Here is a 22,307-nt window from a genome sequence, read left to right as displayed (position 1 = left end):
GTGTCTCACATCGAATGTAACTTATCTGTAGAAAGGACTCTATGTACTGAAAGCTGTATGTACTGAAAATATTTTAATAAAAACAATTTAAAAAGCTGTATGTGCAATTCTGCTGCCGGTTCAGGGTCTGTGGGCTCAACAGCATTCCTTTTTGGGTCTACATGAAATCCTCCACCACACTGGATCCAGAGCTTCCTATCCCTGTCTGCTACCCCCGCCCCCAGCATGGCCAGTATTTCATAGATGACACAGTGCCACCGATCTTTTCAGCCAGGAAAGGGAAGCACCTTGAGTACCATACAGCACATCTCATCAGAGCCAAACAGGACGCTTGTTATGCTTAACCCAGTTCTCCAAGTGGTGAGAATTCTATAGGTGTAGCGTGTACACAAGTTTGGTTGGGAGACAGATCACAGCAGATCTAATGGTATTTTGTAATGTTTACGTTTACAGATGTACAGGTTGAGCATAGACGGAGGGTCCAGCTCAAAAGCTTCAGATGCTTGCTCCTCCCCATCAGATTTCAAGGTGGGGGGGCATTAGTGCTATCAGAAAACTTACTGAGACCAGCTCAGCCCTATGTCCTTTTCTCTCTCCATCTATAAACTACTTGTTGATTATCCTACTGATGATGTCATGTCCCACACCCTCCAATCATCTCTCCCAGTGGTTTCATATAGATCTTAAGCAACAACGGAGTATAATGGAGCCTTCTTATACTCCAAAGCACAACTGCAATGGGGCAAAGAAGTCCTCGTTGCCACCCTCTGGAAATGGCTTTGCAAAGTAAGAGCAGAACCACCATCTCAACATCTCAAGCTTTAGTAGCTTCATAAAAACCTGGATACTACCCCCTTTTTGTAGGATCCTCCAGATGGCCAGCATAATAACAGTTCTCAGGTGGGCTTTGGAAATATAATAATAATAATTTATTTCCCCAGTCATTCTGGGAGGCTCCCAACAGAATATTAAAAACACGATAAAAACTTTCCTAAACAGGGCTGCCTTCAAATGTCTTCTAAAAGTCGGATAGTTGTTCATTTCCTTAACATCTGATGGGAGGGCATTCCACAGGGCAGGCGCCACTACCAAGAAGGCCCTCTGCCTGCTGCCCTGTAACCTCGCTTCTCGCAGGGAGGGAACTGCCAGAAGGCCCTCGGCCCTGGACCTCAGTGCTGAACGATGGGGGGTGGAGACGCTCCTTCAGGTATACTGGGCCAAGGCCATTTAAGGCTTTAAAGGTCAGCACCAACACTTTGAATTGTGCTCGGAAACATACTGGGAGCCAATGTAGGTCTTTCAGGACCAGTGTTATGTGGTCTCGGCGGCCATTCCCAGTCACCAGTCTAGCTGCTGCATTCTGGATTACCGTAATTGTAGTTTCTGGGTCACCTTCAAAGGTAGCTCCATGTAGAGCGCATTGCACATGCACCACGTCCAACATCATAGCCAGTTCTGTATCTTACAGAAGAAGGCATTTATACAAGGAACTCCTGAAGTACTTTCAGCTTTGAAAAGTAAATTATAAATAATTCTAACAATATACTTGTGGGTAGGGCTGCAACCCGGAGATCCTGCCAGCCTTTAAAAGCTTCCAAGCAACAAAAGATGTAACTGCTGTGCCTCCCACCTAGTCCTTTCATCAACCCTTTTCCTCACTCATCTCCCCTCCCCAATAATGAAGGACCAGAAATGCACTGCAAGCAGCGCACATCTGCACAAGAATATTGAAATTCAAATGTAAGTCCATTTTCCTGCAAGCCCTTTCAATCAATTTAAAGAAAACGGATTCCTAGACTTTGGAAAGAGCATTGCAGTTCTTCACACAAAGCAGCACACAAGAAGCTAGAGTCACTTTTAGGGAATTTTAGTGAAACTTCTCTCTGCTGTGAGATTGCAGATTCTCAGTGTAAGCATGAGACCTGGAAGCACTGTGGGAAGACAGAAAGGAGATTGTGGGGAAAGCACTTTCAGTTGCATAGGGAACAACCAGACAAATGAGATTTTGCATGTCTTGGCTGGGTGGACTTTTAATAATCTTTGCTTATATTGTTCTCTGGGGAACTGGTTGTGGCAGCCTGCCTCAGTACTGTGACACAACTCAACTATTAAATGCTTCTACCTTTAAAACAGTCAATTATCTCTTTAAAATGTAGAAATTAATTAGCCACCTGGATTGTCTTTCTTTGCACATAATACAGAAGAATATCCTTTTCTGCCAATGAATAGTCTGAAATTAAGCAGTGCTTGTGCAATAGTGGTAGAAGGATCCAGGGTAATCAACAGTGTGTTCTGCTGTTACTTGTGACAAGGTATTGGAGATGAACCCTTACTCCAAAATTCACCCATTGCTACAGCAGCTGTAATCACTGCTGACAAACTGCATTTTACTCATATTCTACTAAGTTGTGAAAAGCACCATTAATGGGATCTTCTGCACCTTACTGTGGCAAAAGAAATAATGCCAACTACAAATGCTGTGAAAACAATGGGTTTTGGTATGCAGTAGTTTTTTTAAGCCGCAGGGAGTTGTAAATGGTGACTGTGTGATTCAAGAATTGCTCAAAATCCAGTACAACATGACTTATCCTTACAAATTCTTCCTCCTCCTCTTCTTCTTCTTCATAGTTTCGGAGCGGAACATCCAAATGTTTAGGTAATCATATAACCACACTATACCTCACAGTTCTTCCGCATTAGGGTTTTCTCTGGAATTGGCACACACTTTGTATGCAGGTGGCGCTGTGGGTTAAACCACAGAGCCTAGGACTTGCCGATCAGAAGGTCGGCGGTTCGAATCCCCATGACGGGGTGAGCTCCCCTTGCTTGGTCCCTGCTCCTGCCACCTAGCAGTTCGAAAGCATGTCAAAGTAGATAAATAGGTACTGCTCCGGCAGGAAGGTAAACAGCGTTTCCGTGCGCTGCTCTGGTTCGCCAGAAGCGGCTTAGTCATGCTGGCCACATGACCCGGAAGCTGTACGCCTGCTCCCTCGGCCAATAAAGCAAGATGAGCGCCCCAACCCCAGAGTCGGCCATAACTGGACCTAATGGTCAGGGGTCCCTTTACCTTCTTTTACCTTGTACAGGGCATCTACCAAGCTGAAATGTGGCTTTGAACTATGATCATGCCTCTTGCTTGCCTAGATGATAAAGAGAGGTAGGTGTGCATGAAGCTGTAGAAACCTCTAGCTTCTGTGTGGCTGGAATGTAGCCTATAGTACACCAATAAGTGACACTCTCATTGCTCCACCCATGTTCTGCCTCTGGCCATGCCCACCGCTTACCATGTGGCTCCCAGAAGGAATGTGGCTCTCAGGGTGACATAGGTTTGACACCACTGGTTTAAATAAACAAGACGTGAGGCCTGTGTTCTCAAAATCCCAAGAGCTCAGGGGATCCATTTGCAAGTTAGATCAAGAGGTTTCGTAGCCCAATAAAATAGCTCTATGGAAGAAAGTTCCACCATCCTTTCATGTCTTCTGCTGGTACATTTAAAGCCACAGCCTGGCAGATCCAGGAACATGGAATGCTGCCTTATCCTGAGTCTGAACATTAACCCATCCAGCTCAGTATTGCCTGCATTGACTGATAGAGCCTGCCCAGGGTCTCAGGCATGAGTTATACCTAGGCCTAAGCAGAGAAACCAGAGACTGAATCCTGGAACTTTCTGCATATGAGGCAAGGCATGTGCTGTACCTCTGAGCTATGGACCTCTCAGTAGCTACAATTCTGGCCTGAAAAGATCAGTTTCTTTTGTGTTCCAGATCTCTCCTTGACACATACAGTTCTCAAATCACATACATCAACTTTCTTTTCTGGAGTGCCCTTTCAATGTGGAACAGATTTAACCCAAAAGCTGCAGGGAAATTAAATGTACTACACTTTTAAAACCTATGCTCCTAAGCCAGAGACACTCTGTCATTGCTAAAACACACACACCTTAAATGGAGATTACAAAAGGTCTCCAAGAGGGCAAGAGGAAACAGAAACAGTACATATAATCTCTCCACCCTTATTCCGACTCTGGCAAAGAGTGGTTTGCAGGCATTGCTTTCCTTTGCTGAAAAACCACAAAACCTTTGTTAATAGATTGCAGGCAGCTAGATGGCTCCATTCCCCGGTAATTGCATCATTCTCCATATTGGTGGAGACCTATTCAGGAAAGAGCGTTTAACTACACTTCTGCCAGAACCAGTGCAGAACCACATTCACTAGAAGGCTGAGGAAGCCGCAGAGAGGAGCTGCAGCAAAACTGAGTTAGTGCTCTGGTTCGCAAAAAGCTGCAAGGGTTATAAATTGGTGGTGGTGGTGGGGAATTTCTTGTGTTTCTGCAGCAAAATTTCTTTGCAACATGTACTTTTTAATATTACTTATTACTATGTACTTATTTATTATTATATGTACCGTTGTTTGGTCCCTGCTCCTGCCAACCTAGCATGAAGTGCAAATAGATAAATAGGTACCGTTCCGTCGGGAACGTAAACAGCGTTTCCACGCACTGCTGTGGTTCACCAGAAGTGGCTTAGTCATGCTGGCCACATGACCCAGAAAAACTGTCTGCAGACAAACACTGGCTCCCTCAGCCAGTAAAGCGAGATGAGCGCCGCAACCCCAGAGTTGTCCGCGACTGGACCTAACGGTCAGGGGTCCCTTTACCTTTATGTACTTATTAATACATATTTATGTTAAAATATCTTCCCATTAATAGTAACAGCCTCAAGCATTGTTTGATCCTGATTGTCTGATCACAGACATCTTTAGGGGAGCCTTTGTTTGTGGTCCTCTGTAATTGGAATGCAAGGCTCATATCCACAGGAGCCCTGTGTTTTAAAATTGGGCCCTCAGTTTTATTTCTTTATTACATTCATATCCCACCTTTTCCCCCAAGGAGCTCATGGCTCTCCCCATCCTCATTTAATCCCCACAACAACCCTGTGAAGTAGGTTAGGCTGAGAGTTAGTGACTGTCCCAAGGTCACCCAGTGAGCTTCATGGCCGAGTGGGGATTTGAACCCTGATTTGTCTGGGTTCCAATACAACACTCTAACCACTACACCACACTGGATCTCTTTGGAGAACACCCTTCCAGTTGTGGTCAGACAGACACTTGCTCTCCCCCCCTTGAACTTCTGATGGCTACTGACTTTTCATTTTTATTCCAGCAGGCGTTTTAGCTGAATTCTGACTGTATACTTTCTTTTTTAAAAGATTTTTTTTATTAGCTTTTCAAAATTTACATTTTTTTAAACAACCATCAGAACATATACCTCATATCCATTGACATCTACCCTTCCATGGCATTCTTTTCTTACCTTATAAAGCTGCTGTACTACTTATATTTTACCCACTGTGTACTTTAATTATAAATTATTAAACCACCTCTTCTCATCTGCTGCTATATTTCAAATTCTGCATACGTTTTAACATAACATCAAGGTATTAAGACTTTCCAAAAGCATCTGTCCATTTCAGTGATGGGAACATAGCAATTAAGGCTGAGAGATGAGATATGGAAGAGAGATTCTTTTCTTTTTTGAGGGTGACAGCAATAGCAGCAAACACTGCTGTGGTGGGTGCACTTTCCTCACACCTGTGATTCACCTGGGTGGTCTAGAGTCGTAAAAATATAACAGCCTGCTGGATCAGGCCAGTGGCCCATCTAGTCCAACATCCTGTTCTCACAGTAGCCAATAGATGCCTTAAATGGCTCAGGACTGCAATACCTCAAGGACAGCCTCTATCCATATGAACCTACCTGGACCCTGACATCATCCTCTGAGGCCCTTCTTTGTGTACCTCTTCCACGAGAGGTCCAGAGGGTGGCAACACGAGAACGGGTCTTCTCTGCAGTGGCTCCCCACTTGTGGTATTCTCTCCCCAAGGAAGTTCTGCTGGTGCCTTCATTATACATCTTTAGGCACCAGGCAAAAACATTCCTTTTCAACCAGGCCTTTGGTTGATCTGATTGACATCCTGTGCTCTTTTAAATGAGGGAATTATTGGTTTGCTGTTCTTATTTTTTAAAAGTATCTGTCCTGTACTTTTACATCTAACCTATGAGGAGTCTATTAGCTTATGATTGAAACTATGGTCTGTAAAGCCTCCTCAACTGGTCTTTCACCATCCTTTTTACATTATCTGAACTATGATAAATCCCTGAGGCAGATGTTATGGGATATTTCACACAGTGATCTTTGCTCTAGATCCTATGTAACCTGTGGACCGTTTGCATCTGGAATCCACCATGGCCATGATTTTCAGTTACCATCATATTTCATGAATCTGTCTGTACCTAACTATTGCCGATTATTCACCAGAGCTAGACTAAATGCATTTCCAGCAGAAGTACTAAACGGCAGACTGTCTGGTATTCCCTATCAGAATAGGCTCTGCTCATGCTCTCAGGGTGTCGACTCTGTGAAGCATATCCTACTACACTGTGAGCAGTTCAAACAAGCCAGGGATCAATTAATTAAACCCCCTTAACTGGAAAATCCGAAACCTTCCACCTTAAGTACCTCCTTGGAGGTACGTCAAATAATACTACCCTGGCTGTGGCTAAGTTCCTCTTAGAAGTATTAAGAAACAGCAACCTACATGCTCTGGATAAAACATAGCAACCACCTCAGAACCCTTTCCCTGTATTTCTGCTTTATTTTGCTTTCGAAAATGTTTTTGTGGGTCTTTGGACTCAAATAAAGAATGTGAGTGTGTTCTTCCTTTTCCTATGTATTTCGTGGCTTTTCTATTGTCATTTTATGTTATGGACCACCCTGAGATCTGCAGATGAAGGGTACTAAAAAAGAAAAGAAAAAAGAAAAGAAAAGAAAAGAAAAGAAAAGAAAAGAAAAGAAAAGAAAAGAAAAGAAAAGAAAAGAAAAGAAAAGAAAAATAAATAAAATATCAGAGCGATCAGGGATGTATTCGAGCCAGGCAAACACACTCCAGAAGGAAGCAAAGCAGGGCTGGTGAGGGTGTGTCCTTGGGAGTCTTGAGGACCAGAGGCCTAGAGGGCCAAATTTGGTTTCCAGGTCTGAAACTCCCCACCCCATTGCCCCTACCAATCTCATTCTGACCTAAGACAGCCTCCAGCTGCCTGTCTTCTTACTTACAACTTGTCTAGAGGCTGGCCCTGGCTAGCAATTTCCTCCTCAGTCTCAGTTTTGCCCTGGTAGAATTCAGCAAAGAAGAGGATGGGGTAGGGGGACTAAATAGTTGGCTTTGGCCATCATTGGCTCTATCTCCACCCGCTGTTGGCCTCCGCACCTTCCACCCACCCAGCACCACCCACTACTGCCTGAGACAGTTTAACATGCACTCCTAAAATTCACTTTGTTTTGTGTGGGTGTGCACAGAGGAATATTTTCCCCTGGTGTTGTCGCTGTAGGAGTTACATTACTGAAAAAATAATAATCAGGGTTCTGCAATATAACATCTCTGCAACTTTGGAAATTTGCATATTTGCAGAGTTGGTTCTCTCTCTTTTACACAAACATAACACCAAAACCCTCAACAGCTTTTAAGAATTCCCCCAGTTAACCAACTTGGCATATAGTGAGGTTATCTGGGGTCCTCTCTGCCTGGGTGTCTTTTCTAACTAACAGCACATTTGTAGTTAAACAAGTGCAGCCCTTGGACTGCAGTCATTTTGATTTATAGCAGCAGGGATAAAACGAGAAGAGTACAGACGTCAGTGGCGCTTCTGCTGATCTGGCAACAGAGACTTCCTAATGTACAAATGATGTCTTTCACCACACAGCTCCCTCTCTTTTACTAACTCAGGGCAGGGAACGTGCTGTTATTGAGTGCAAAGTGCAGGATGTGCAGTGTGAACACCGGATTTTCTTCAGGCTGCAGAATCCCAATGATGCATAACTGATCAGGCGCTCACACGCCCCTTTAAAATCTCGTTTTTAATTTCTGCATGGTAACCTGAAAGAAGAGGTGAGAAAGAAACAGCTAATGGGATGTTTGAAGAAGTGCCTGTGGAATGGTTTACCTGCGAGACACACACACCCTGTGGGCACCGGCAGAAGAAAAATCCTTACTGAGAACTGGTAATGTGCTCCAGTCTCAAAGCCGAGAAATCACCACTAGGTCTGTGTTGTTAGGTGCTTGTTAAAAGATCTAATGCTCTTATTGAAAGAGGATCAGACTAGCTGTGATGGCTCCACTCCTGGAGGAAGGGTGCTTCTGTATACTAGCTTCTGGGAATCACAAGGGGTGGGGTTGGGAAGGAGTGCTGCTGCAATCGGGTCCTGCTTGTGGGCTTCTCATAGGCATCTGGTTGTCCGTTGTCTTCTTATGATCTTGCAACATAACCATATATGGCTTAGTCAGTGTGGTGCAGTGGTTAAGAGTGGTAGACTTGTAATCTGGTGAACCAGGTTCGCTTCCTCGCTCCTCCACATGCAGCTGCTGGGTGATCTTGGGCTAGTCACACTTCTCTGAAGTCTCTCAGCCTCACTCACCTCACAGAGTGTTTGTTGTGGGGGAGGAAGAGAAAGGAGAATGTTAGCCACTTTGAGATTCCTTTGGGTAGTGATAATGTGGGATATCAAATCCAAACTCTTCTTAGTCCTAGGCTATCTGAAGGACCATCTTCTCCCATATGAACCTGTCAAGCTCTGAGATTTTGGGGAGATACCCTTCTCTCAGTCCCTATCGCCCTCAAAGGCATGTTTGGTGGGGACACAGGAAAAGGGCTTTGTGGTGGCCACTCCCACACCTTGGAACTCCCTCCCCCAAAAGGCTAGACTGGCTCCAGCTTAATGTCCTTCCACTGGCAAGTGAAGACTGTTTTATTTCGGCAGCCTTTCAGGAATGGAGTGTTTTCAAAGGAAGAGCTTGTGCTGGTTTTTCTAAAACTAGATTTGTTGTCTAGATTTTCAATCATTTTCAATTTAATATTTATTCAATGATTCAGGATGAAGCTGTAAGAGAAATCAGAAACCGCATAGAAAGAAAACGACAGAAAGTTTCTAGCCGACCTTTCTTTGGATACAATGTCTAAGTAATGTACATAAAACAGCAGCATCCCTTACATCCAGAGTTGCACGAGATGCTTTTGTAGCCTGAAGAAAGCTAGTAGTGATCTTCAGGAGATGCATGCAATGAATGAATAAACAGATAAACATGTGCCTCCTGTGCATCATGCCAAGGTGTCTTTTTCTATGGTTGAGGTAACACAGAGAGAGAGGCTGCTGTTTTTTCTGAAAGAGGCTAACCTTGGCCTCTCAGAGAAGTGGTTTGACAGGACCAGCAATGAGGCTACCTGCTGCTGGTGGCCAGGTCTTCAGGACCTAGGACAGCAGCCACTTAGCTCTGATGTTGTTCCAACCAGGGCTAGAGTTCAGTGGAACCCTTCAAAACTTCTTCAATCTCAAGCACTAACATCAGCCTCCTTTAACTGGAGACTTGTAGCTTTGCACTCCAACAGCACCAAACAGCCTGCTCATACGCCATCTATGGCCTCTGATCTGACCTCCCTGGGAAAGTATGGGAGTTGGATTGTTATTGAATTCTCCAGGCTGAGGATTTGAGCTCTCCATTTGTGTTATTTGGTGGCCTTGGCTACAGAGCCGGATGTCTGGGCTCCACCTTCAGGGGGAATTCTGAGTTTCTTCCCCTCCACCTCTCTTGGAGCCAATCTCTGAGACCCATGTCAGCCTCAACTTGGCCCACATCAGTAGAGATTCCTACCATATCTGAGTCTCTGCCTAGCACTAGTAATAGCCAATAGGGTTGGTTTTGTGGTAGTCCAGAAATTACACTGAAACCAAGTGTTTCAATAGAGATGAACAGCACTATTGTATGCATGTCTACTCAGGAGCAAGTGCCACAGTTCACAGGGCTTATTTCTAGGTAAGTGCACATAGGGTTGCATTCTAAATGAATTGTCTGATCTGAATGTGAGCTTGTGTCTTACAGGTAACTTTGATTTCCATTGCTCCTCCCATTAATGTTTCTGGCCCTGCCAGTCATGGGCTTATGGCCCTCAGAAGGCTGACCAGGAGGGAATGTGGCCCTCGTGCAGAAAAAGGTTCCCCAACTCTGGTTTAAGGGCTCAGATGATTTTCAGCACAGTCTTTGCAGCCAGTATATGGGCATCATGTTATATCCTCCAAGACTGCTCTTCACACTGCTCACAGAGGCAGCATTGTGGGACATTTGTGGGTTCACCACAACCAGCTACCATTACTGAACCTGGAGGAATCCAAGCTACTTGTTCTCTGCAAAACTCCAAATCAGAATAAGGCAGTAGTTGTCAAATTTTGGCCAAAAGAGATCCACTGCCGTGCTGTCTTTTTTAGGTTAGTGGTAGCTCCAGTCCCCAAGTTGATCAGGACATATACAGATTGCAAGATCTTTTGAGACTTGGTGATGTTTTGTGCATGTGAATTTCAAAGTGGCTCTTGCTTCAACCATTTTGTGATGCAGATGGGAAATTCATTGTCCACTATGCTATTTTGCATGACAAAGGTCCTCATTCTTCCCTACAGACCCTCTTGGGTATTAAAATTGGAAGAGGGGCCATCTTGGTCATTCTGTTGCCCTCGGAAGTTTGGCATGGGTGGCAGACTGGGAGATAGACAGCATTATTGATGGCAGCATCTAAGCTATGGAATTCCCTTTCCACAGGGATGTACCTTGTATAGCCTTCATCATGTGCTGAACACGTATCTCTTTATCCTGCCTTTTAGGTCATACACACCCCCATACCCTATTCTTCTGATTGTGAATTGTTTAGCTGATTTAAACATTGCATCTTTATATTGTAACACACCCTGGGATCATATGGTGAAGAGCAGGTAAGAAATCCAATCGAGCAATAATGATAAGGCCTCTCCTCCACTTGTTGTTGTGCTGCAATAACAATGGTTCATGCAGTGAGATGGAGCAATATGAAAAACTCTTTAGAGCTAAGAAAAGTCTAAAGCAACACACAGCCCTCACTTCATGTTCCCATTTGCAAGCCGCCACCTGGGTAGCAGGTCCATGATGCAGAAGGAGATATTCTACAACTCCATCTTTATGTCCACTGTTTGTCTCGCCTAAATGGCTACATTTATTTGGAAACAGGAAGTCCCAGTTGGGACTCCTTGCCAAACTCTTCATAAAATCCTAGCTGCAGTGTGGAGACACGCTTCCATTTGAATTACATGGGTGATCCACCACCCATGCCACAAGAAGTGCATGTGTGTTGGAACTATCTTTATGGGGGTGAAACAGGGGGGAAAACAGCAGGGGGCAGAGATCGGAACCATGTGGGCATCAGACCATTGCTAAGAATAAGCCTCCCTAGCAACAGACGCCCCGCCCTGTAAGCTATCATTGCCACATGACATGGCCGTGCCACTCCCTTGTCTAAGTAGCACCATGATGGGGTTTCTTGTGTACTCTGCTGGGTACAGTGGACTCATACTGGCAGAAGCAGCTCTCCTGGAGGGGTGGAGCCACTATGCTAACTTCCCAACAGGTTGGTCACTGCTAATTACTTGGAAGGAGAGGGGCGAGGCAGTGGGGAGGGAGGCGTGATGCAAACACAATGGCAGAGCCAATCTGGCACTCCTGCTGGTGCATTTGCACCATGCTGCCCTCCCCACCTTCTTACCCCTCCCAGTAAGCAACAGCAACCCAACCTGGCAGAAAGCTATGGTAGCTGGGCTGCCCCATCCAATGAGCTGCTTCTGCCTACTGGGCTTTAGAATCTATTCTCATTAGCTAGTCACCCACGTGAGCAATATGAACATTCATTTTTCTCCATTTGCTGTAATGGAATCGGGGTACAGGCAACTCCCCATTTATGCACATTCAAGGCACATGCAACCTCACATGTGTGCATTGCTGCAAACCTGGAATTGGCACGAAAATGGCAAAAATGGTGTGAAAACAGCGTCTAGCAATCCCACAAGCCTTTGCACCAACCTTTGAGGCCTGTGGATAGTTGAAGTTTGGGCAAGGAAGTTTGGAGGGAGCCATTGGGGTATTTGCAGGCTTTTTTATGGTGTTCCCAATATACACGCTTTCATTTCCAAGGCATGGTGCCTTGGAGCGTAACCCCTGCATAAATGGGGAGTTGCCTGTATTTCTGCACTGGCCCAAGGAAGGCTCTCCAAATTACGGTAACTTAACTGTGCCAGCCATGCTAGCACTATAATCTCCACTCCTCTCCACCCTGTGCCTGCAAGTAAACCTGGATTCATCACAAAAGGTAATGTTATTTCAGGAGGCCTTTGCACCACAAAGATTGTTCTAATGTTTCTGATTTCTGATGTTTCAATCTATGTTGTAAATTCTGTATGTGGTTTTGTTCTTGCAAGCTGCTTTGAGACATACAGTGAAAAGTGGGCTATAAATCCAATAAATTAATTACACAAACAAACAAACAAATAATTAAATAAATTAGTATGTGACACATCAGTGCAATTCTGATGTGGATCCAAAATCCCAGTTTTCAGAAGCTGCTGGTGTGGTGGAATGGAGTCACCCTTGTGACAGAGGCATAGAGGCAGCTGACCTGTATGAGGCAGGATGGCAATGAAATTATGGCTGGGCAGATTCAGCAGCTGCTGTGCCAGATTTGCTGCACTGGTGTACCTGCATAGCCCTGGCCTCATCGCATTGCCACCAGAGGTGGATTTAGGGGAGTGTGCCACTGGGCACGGAGCCTTGGGGGTGCTGCAGGTGCTGCCACAACTATGATTTAGGATGGAGCATGAGAGATGGGTTGGGGCATCGAGTTGCAGCAACCTGGGTGTTGGGAGCTCAGCTTCACCCTGCCCAAAATGGCTCCTTCTGAAAATCTGCCCCCCAGTGCAGACACATCCTTAGCTCTGGGTTCCAGTAAACTCAAACAGAACTGGGGACTCTCAAACCCTTCCATTGGCCTTGAAGGCTGCTGCAGGAACAGTGCAAACATACAACAGGCAGCCATGCTCAAACTTGCCTATACCGTAGCTCTCCTTTTGTTGTTGTTGTTGATGATTATCTAAATCTACTAAGTTGCTTGAAGAATGTGACAATGGGGAGCATGGGAGCCAATTCCTAGGGGCCGAGGGGTATTTGCCCCCAATAAAATATTGAGGGAGTTGTCCCCCTGTTGACGGGAACTGCCATTCAAATAGTCTGCGTGCACCGCATCATGTGATCGATTATGCGGAACGAGGCTTACTTGCGTCCCCCCCCCCCCAGATTTTATTCAAGTTGGTACCCCTGATGGGGAGTTTGATGGTGGGGCAAAGGGATTCTGGCACTAGCCTTCTTGAAGCCGAGATTGTGCTTATTCCTATTAGCTTGCCCCGTGGGGCTTTGTTCCTGAGAGAGCAGGAGGAGAAATCGAGCCAGAAGCCTTTACAAAAAAGCGAGGAGGGGGTAAATCAAGAGAGTTTCGCCGCAGTCCTCTCTGCCCGTGTATTTTTATCCCGCATAAATATAGACACACAGAGTCGCCGTGTGGTATGGCAGGCACCAAGAGAACACAAGAAACGTTCTCTCTCTCTCTCTTTCCAGAATCTACCCAGAAATACAGAGTTAAAGAGAGCGGGGGCGGTGGTGCGGGGGGGTGAAAAGAAAGGAGAAAGGGGATCATCGTTGATTCTCAACGTGCCAGCAGCAACAGCAGCAGCAAGTTGCCCTAATGGTTTGATTTATAAGCAGGATAATAAAAATCCCATTAGGCTTCTCATTGAGAAAAAACACAGAAGAAAGCAGCAGGGGGAGGAGGGAGAAAGCCCGCACGTGTGTCACTGAGGCAAGCATTGACGCAGGCAGTGCTGACGTCAGCAGCCTCAGCAGCAGGGACAGGACTGGCTGAATGGAACACGAGCGTGCGAGGGGAGGGGGGAGCAGGCGCCTCTCCATTCACTCCCGCAGCCAAAGCCGCTGCGCCTCCCCTCCCCCAGCCCCGACCAGGCGCGCAGCCTACGAGCCCCGCAGCCTGCATCAAGGGGCCAGGCACGGAGAGCAGGGCCGGACCGGCTGCTCCCAATCTGTCCCTGGGGTGCGTGGGTGGGGGAGAGGCTTGGGCGGGGAGGGGGGTGTCCTGGCTCTTGGAGACAGCAGAGTCCCGGGAAGAGGGATCCAAGGGAAGGGTGGGGTGCAGATAGCAGGCTGCAGGGGAGGCCAGCCTGGGCTTGGATGAGCGAAGGCAGCAGGCTTGGTTCACTTGGTGAGGCGGGAGGCATCTCAGTCAGTAGAGCATGAGACTCATAATCTCGGGGTTATGGGTTCGAGCCCCACATTGGACAAAAGATTCCTGCATACTTCTTCTTCTTCTTTGGCGATCATTCGGAGCTGAGTAAGATTGTCTTCCATAAACACAGTTTTAACAATGAGTCCGTAAGTGACTGTGGAGGCCAATTCTGGATCCACACGTCCTTCCACAGTGGGAACATTGGTTCCCAGACGGGAGTTGATCACGGTGTGGATTTGCCAAGCGTGCCTTCCTCTTAGCACATTTCTCCTTTGCGTCCTGAGTTTGAGTGTCTTCAAAGCCCATGGCCCCTTTGGTAAAGGCTGTTCTCCAACTGGAGCTCTCGCAGGCCAGTGTTTCCCAGTTGTCAGTGTTTATACTACATTTTTTAAGACCTGCCTTGAAAGAGTCTTTAAACCTCTTTTGTTGACCACCAGCATTACACTTTCCATTTTTAAGTTCAGAATAGAGTAGTTGCTTTGGAAGACGATCATCAGGCATCCGCACAACATGACCAGTCCAGCAAAGTTGATGTTGAAGAATCATTGTTTCAACACTGGTGATCTTTGCTTCTTCCAGTACACTGATATTAGTTCGCCTGTCTTCCCAAGTGATGTGTAAAAATTTTCGGAGATACCATTGATGGAATCTTCCAAGGAGTTGGAGATGGCGTTTATAAGTGGTCCATGTTTCACAAGCATATAGTAAGGTTGGTAGTACAATAGCTTTGTAAACAAGCATTTTGGTTTCCCTGTGAATGTCCCTGCGAATGGACATGGGACATTCCTGCACAGCAGGGGGTTGGACTAGATGACCCTTGGGTTCCCTTCCAGCTCTACAATTCTATGATCTGCAACTGGGCATCCAACCATCAAGGGCCTAAAACTAAAGCAGGACCACCCCAGTCTTGAAAGCCAGTGTGGTGTAATGGTTGGGCTAGGAGCTGGGAGACTATGATTTAAATTGCCACTTGGCCTTGGAGCTCAGTTGATGACTTTGGACTGGTCACTACCTCTCAGTCTTGTTTACCTCACATGGCTGTTGCAGGGATTAAGTGAAGGGGAAGAACTATGCTCCTTGGAGAAAATGGAGAGATATAAATGCAGTAGACCAGTGGTTTCCAGCTGGTGGTCTGCAGACCTCAGGGAGTCTGTGTAACCCACCCAGGTGTCTCTGGCACAATTTACATAACAAAAACTACCATAGATATATCAGCATTTTCAGAAGTAGGGGGTCCATGGCTTGACTTTTGAAAAACAGAGTCTGCAGCACTTAGCTAACTGGGAACCATTGCAATAGATAAAAGGCATAGCCACAACTACTCTCCTCATAAGTTCAAGTGGAAACATGCCGGTGTTTTCAGATTCTGCAGTATCAATGTGAAAAGCTTCACTGGCCAGAATGAACAACTGATTTATGAATCCCACCCCCCACTGCTTATCCTGCAGTGACACCATTCCGATTGTTTCCCCAAAGGGGCCTTTGAGCATTTCATGCACAATTTGATTTGCGTGTGGTACATGTGCATTGGAATGGAACAGAATGAGGATGAGAAGGGAAGTGGAATCTAAGTTCACCCTGGTGTAGGTTAGCATTCTCACCACAGATGACTTACAAATCTGGGTGCCCACAACAAATTGCCAGAGAGAGGTTCAAAGGTACTTTTAATAGTTGTATAGAAATAGGTCTCTAATATGTTCTTTCAGTTGGGCTCTAATATGAATGGAAACCCACCTTCGTGAGAAGGCCCATTCACTTTCTCTTCGGCACACTTTTCTGCATGAAAACCATGCATACAGTAGTATGCCACAGATGAAGAACAAAAACAAGCAAGGGTTAGCACCCAGAGGAGCCTATGATGACAGAGTATTATGCAACTCTGGCCATGGGAGTAGCTGGGGGAACAGGGGGGCAGCTACCCCTCCCCAGAACAAGTAAATAAATAAAGATATCTAACTGAGGTTCTGCCCCCCCTAAAGCCTGCCCCCCAATCAATCCTGGCTACGCCCATGGCTCTGGCAGAGAAACCCCAGGAAAAAGATGGGACGCTATGAGTGCAGAGTATGAATTCCTAAGGCGTCAGTTTCACTTCAGAAACAAGACCAGGTTACAGAACAGAAAAGAATGGGGTATGTTGATGGTTGTTAAGTAACACTTATTTGGTTGCACATTGTTATGGTTTACTGTTCTTTCATTTTTTTTGTGAATGACGATACATTGATTCAACTACAGTAATGTGTCCTGTCAATAAAAGCCCTGTGCAAGAACTTCCACTTGTGCAACAGAGTTTCCCACCCTTCTCCTTCCCCCATGGCCCTGAAACTGTCATGGGGGGGAGGGGTTGAGGGTTGCAAGAACACCCAGAACAGCAAATTCCGTCTGGTGAGCCAAATTCCTTGTGCTGGTGGAACAATCACAACACTGAATTCCACACACACCTTATGAATAGTAAATAAGAAACAGAAAAGAAGTGAAAAGAACAAAAAGAAACCAGGTAATTCCCAAACTCTGGGAAGATATCCATATAAGAAGAATTTCAGATGCATCTGGGGCACACGGGGTGGTGGTGGTGGTGAGATCCTGTCACAAGGATCTAAGAAAAGCCCTGCTGGGTCAGGCCAAAGGCTCATATAGTCCAGCATCCTGTTCTCACAGTGACCTACCAGATGCCTATGGGAAACTTCTGAGTGCTGTGTATTATCTGATTTCCTCAACGTAACTCTTGGCAGAAGAGAAGAGACAAACAATTCCCTAGCTTAAACATATGAAGTCAATGGGAACTTGGGCCGTGGAGCTGCCTTTTAAATAACCCACTAATGCCTCACTTCCTACTCAGGACTTTTAAATACCCAAATGATTTTTGTCATGTGTGCTGTGCTCACTAAGGGATGTTGTTCTCCATGAGGATTAACTTTCTGAATATAAAATTCTCCTCTCACTTCTCAGGACATGAATGGAAATTTACTGGGGCTAGGGTGGCCAAGTGAAACCTTGCCCTTGAATAGTTGTGTAGAAGAGGGAATTTCTGCTCTTCTGCAGAACTATTAAATGTCCAGCAAACCTGGCCTCTATCTCACCTGGCCTCCCTAGGGAAGGTGTGCTTATACATGCTTATAAACATGGGATCCAGTGATGCTGAATTTAATCCTGTACCATGCCTCACACTGATTGATCTCTGGATTGTTCATGTTCCTTTTTCTGCTGTGCTCATATCCTGCTTGCAGGCTTCCCATAGGTATCTGACAGGCCAATGTGAGAACAGCTTGCTGGACTAGATGGGCTCTTACGTTCTAATGTATTTGAGATGCTCTATGTGGTGAGCATAGGAAGCTGCCTTATACCAAAACAGACAATTGATACCTTTAGCTCTGTATGTGCTGCCTATAGAAACTGGCAGCGACTCTCCAGGGTTTCAGACAGGTAACCTTCCCAGCCTACCTGGGGATTCTGGGGATCTGGGACCTCTTACAGGAAACACACATACTGTGGTACCTTGGTTCTCAAACGCCTTGGTACTCAAACAACTTGGAACTCAAACACAGCAAGCCCGGAAGTTAGTGTTCCGGTTTGTGAACTTTTACCAGAAGCCAAATGTGCTCCGTTTTGATTTTTAAGCTTCTGATTTGAGTGCCACACTTCCATTTTGAGTGTTATGTTGAGGTCCATTGAAGTGAAGGCACAAGACTGGGGGTTGATTATCAGGTGAGCTGCGCACAGGTGAGCTGCATGCAAGCTGCCAGCTAGCCCTGTGGAGCCTCCTTTTATTGAGACAAATATGCAGACCAGGCAAATACATTTTGGGCTGTGACCTTTACACATCTTCGGTTCTGAGATTGTGGGGTGGTACAAAGTTATTTTGGCACCTGTTTCCACTGCATCATTTTCCCCTTGCACAGTGTATGACGAAGGAGACAAAAGGTCTCAGGGACAAAGGTTACAGACAGGACACCGCAGACTGCTGTGACCGCAAAAGGTCAGACAGAGGGAACAATGTTCAGACAGATGTGGCTTGTCTGGGGAGGGGATGTGCCCAGCACCCCAGGGTCACGCGTGCAGGCAGACTCCGGACCCCACTGCCCACTCCGCGATATGCCTACAGTCCATCTGTTTTTGCTATTTATTTTGTGTTTTTGTTTTTGCAGCTTTTTTGTTTTGTTTTTGTGACTGCGTGGAACCCAGCTCAGCTACTGATGGATTGGTTGTGTGACTGCAGTACATTGTTTATTGCTTTCATTTTATGGATCAATGGTCTCGTTAGATAGTAAAATTCATGTTAAACTGCTGTTTTAGGGGTTGTTTTTAAAAGTCTGGAACAGATTAATCCATTTTGCATTACTTTCTTTGGTTTTGGAATGCTTTGGTTTTGGAACGGACTTCCGGAATGGATTAAGTTTGAGAACCAAGGTACCACTGTACTCTACCTGTAAGCAATAGCCATTCTCTAAAAAGAAAAAAAAGGGGGGAAAGAACTCTGTGTGGTCTCAGCCCAAGGAAGTCTCTCCCACCACCTAGTACCTAAAATGCTTTTAACTATGGGTTTTCAATCCAGGACTTTCCACATGGAAATCTTGTGCTCTACCTTGAGCTGTGGCGTCTCCTCTGGCGTTTGATCTGTGATGGTGCATTCACCTGAGGAAGTGGGTCCCTGGTGCTGCGGCCACCCGATGAAAGGATGTGTGAATCAGCCCTAGAGAATGTCCAACCATCGTATATCAGGCTGATTCTGATGTCATACCATTGCTCCAGTTAATGAAAAGGAATAATGGAAATGAACTACTTTTGATCACAACTAACTTTCAATGGCAATGTATTGTTCCCTTTGTGCATCAGTCAAAATCATTGTGCTTGAGAAAGCTGGTCTATAGATTCACAGCGCAGCATCTAAAATTGGCACCTCTTTTGCATTTGAGTTGCAGTCGCGCACAAAACAAACTGACATTTAAAAAATAATAGTAATGAAGGTAACTATTGTTGCATAATTATGGCTAGCTGTTTTGACAAGACACATGGCAGATTGTGGTGACAATAAATGTTGGCTACATCCGAACAATTTCTCCATCCTGCCCTCTCCAAATACCTTGAATTCTTTTGTGGATGAGGAAACACGTTTGTCAAAGAAACTGATATTGTATGCCAAAAGAAACTTCAAATGACACATCTCTAGATTATTGGCACGAATTCTTCCTCTATTCCATTTTTGTGAGGAATTTTAATTTAATTACAGGACTTGTTCCAGGCTGGTATGTCATTACCTTTCCTTTACTAGAAACCCAGGAACACAGCTTGGTTTCCAAAATAGGCCCTGAAAGAGTTCCCTGGAATTGTTAAGTTGCATGCTTCTCTAGAATGTGCAGAGAGGCCTGCACAGACAACCTTTTCTAGAATAATGAATGTGTATTCTAGCCCAGAGGTGCTGTCAGGGCAAGACTTCAGGGCAGACGTCTTGAGCCACACTCAAGAGAATAAGCAAAAGGGCGCCTAAAACAAAACAAAGCTGGCTTCCTACATTGTGAAGTAAGTGAAGTCTTTTATTTAAATATCTTATTTTGATATTTATAAACTGCACTTTCATACTGCAGTACAACAAGGCGGTGTACACCATACAAAATTACAATAACAAATTTTTTTAAAAAAGCATCATTAAAAGCAACAGGAAAACATCAGTAAATGAAATAAGTTCCTATTCCAAAGACCTGTTTGAATAGTGCCATGTTTAGCAGGCATCTAATAGCAGAGGCAGGGCCCAAGCAGGCATTTAATAGCAGAGACAGGGCCCAAGTCACCCAGTGGGCTTCATGGCTGAGTGGAGCTTTTAGTCCAAAGTTCTAACCACTACACCACATTGCTTTTCATTCCTTGCAGGACAAGGAGCTTCCACAGTCCTTGTGTTGCTTTGCAAGCTGGGTCAGGGCAAAATGGGTACATAAACTAATTGTGGAAATGCAGCAAACAAATATGTAGAGGTGGTTTTATGGTAGCACGGCCAATTCGGCCTCACCGGGTGCTGCGCTGAGGGGGTGCCACAACAACACTTTAGAACAGAGCATGAGAGATGCCCTTCCCCAAATTTAGTGTCACACAGGGCACTACTGAAATTGGAGAGCCCAAAGTCGGCCACTGCAAATATGTGGCCACAGTCACAAGAAACATAAGGTATGGGCTATGTATTAAGGTTAGCACCACAATAATGATAAATGAGGTGAAATGTAATGAAAATGTATGGAAACAAACTGAACTGAACTTCCTTTGGCTACAAAGTCCCAGGGGCTTTCACCAGCAGATGCAGGAAGTGGAGGAAAATGCCTTCTGAACATCATTTCCCAAGGTTATACTCCTAATTTAGAATTTAGAGCACACGTTTTCATGCTGTGAAGACTTAGCTTTAGAGAAGGGGTAAGGGACCTCTGGGCCTCCAGCTGATTCTGGGCCCCCCATCATCCATGCTGGCCAGGCCTCATGAGAATGGTAGTTAGCAATATCTGGACGTCCTCCCTCCTCCTTTCGTAGAGAGTGTGAGAGAATAAGAACAACCTGCCCTTAGAGAAGCCCACCAGCATGGTTGAATTTCTGCATGATTCATTCTTCTGGGCATGGTTCCCTTGAGGGCAGGCAATTGTGCTCGCCTCCTGCATGAGGAGTGATTGACTGGCCTAATCACACCCAATACAGAGACATAGAAGAATCACCCACCTCCAATGAAAGCAGACTGGAAAGAGGCCAGATGTGGTGGGTGGCCTCCTCTGGAAGTGGGGGGGGGGGAGAAGAGAATTAGAGACTCATGGGAATCTTTAATTATTGGATTACTTTCTCACAGCACACAATTGGGGAATCCCTGTTCTAGGAAGAGGCATCAAGTAGCAAGGATGATTTAATGCTGCCGTTGTAGACTGAAGCTGTACCATGCATGGCAGTTTGCTTGGCTGCCACCAGCCGAAGAATCAGCAGGTGGAATGCAGGTGCACTGGTGGCACCTGAGAAGGGAAAGAAGAGGCAGGCAGGCAGGCAACCACCACCAACACACACACACACACACACACACACACACACACACAGATGGGCCCCTCTTATTAATTGAAGGAAACTACATGCAAATGGCTAACAGAATCATAGCTTGGAAATTAAAATCAAGCTGCAACCCTAAGGGTGCTTACATACCCTTCAAAATCAATGGAGCTTCATTCAGAGAGAGAATTTAAAAAATGTGATCATTAACGTGAAATCAGCCACTATTCCTCTTTCAGAAATCTGAGTTGTGGACCAAAGCTGCCTCCCGCAAGCTCTTTGCCCCTTCCGTGCCTCTTATATATTTTTTTCTTGGTGCTGCTGCTTCCTAGGGATCAGGCATATTGATTAAGCTTGCCCAAAATGAGCAAAAAACTATTTCATTAGAAAGCATCCTTAGTTGTTTAGATCTGGGATCTTAATCTTTGGGTGAAGCAGATTACAGTGGAACCTCAGGTTATGTATTGTCCTCCTTACGAATGCTTTGGGTAACAAGCTCCGCTAACCCGAAAGTAGGTGCTCCTGGTAGTGATCTTTGCCCCAGGATGTGAGCAGAAGTCATGTGCCGGTGGTGCAGCAGCAGCGGGAGGCCCCATTAGCGAAAGCGCATCTCAGGTTAAGAACTGTTTTGGGTTAAGAAAGGACCTCTGGAACGAATTAAGTTCGTAACTGGAGGTACCACTGTATAACATCACATGGTAATATATCATCTTTCAGTCTTAAGGTCTTGTGTCTGAACGTTTCCCTCATCTGCCCCTGGGCGGAATGTTTTCTTATGCGTCTCTGCACTGTCTTAAATTGAGAACAGGGATTGCCAGGCACTGCTGTTTGTCTCTCTTGTCTGGTTTTTAAATCTTATGCCCTTTAAAGCACGGTGCAGTCAGTCCTGCCGAGCCAGTAAATAACGTCATGAAGTGCTCTTTGTAAGTCAGACTGACACTAGCTCCTTTGATTTAAAATAAAGTGTTTGCAAATTGAGATGTGTTTATGGAAGGGCCTTGTGATGAGACAAGAATTAGAAGACAAAAAGCTAAGGAATACCCTGGTTGATTCATGATATTAATAGCAATCACAGCCTTGGTATGAATTTTGCAAAGCCTTCAACTTCATGC

The sequence above is a fragment of the Podarcis filfolensis genome (genome assembly GCF_964270895.1).
Source record: "Podarcis filfolensis genome assembly, chromosome: 3".
Taxonomy (NCBI): domain Eukaryota; kingdom Metazoa; phylum Chordata; class Lepidosauria; order Squamata; family Lacertidae; genus Podarcis; species Podarcis filfolensis.
This window is presented reverse-complemented; position numbering follows the sequence as displayed.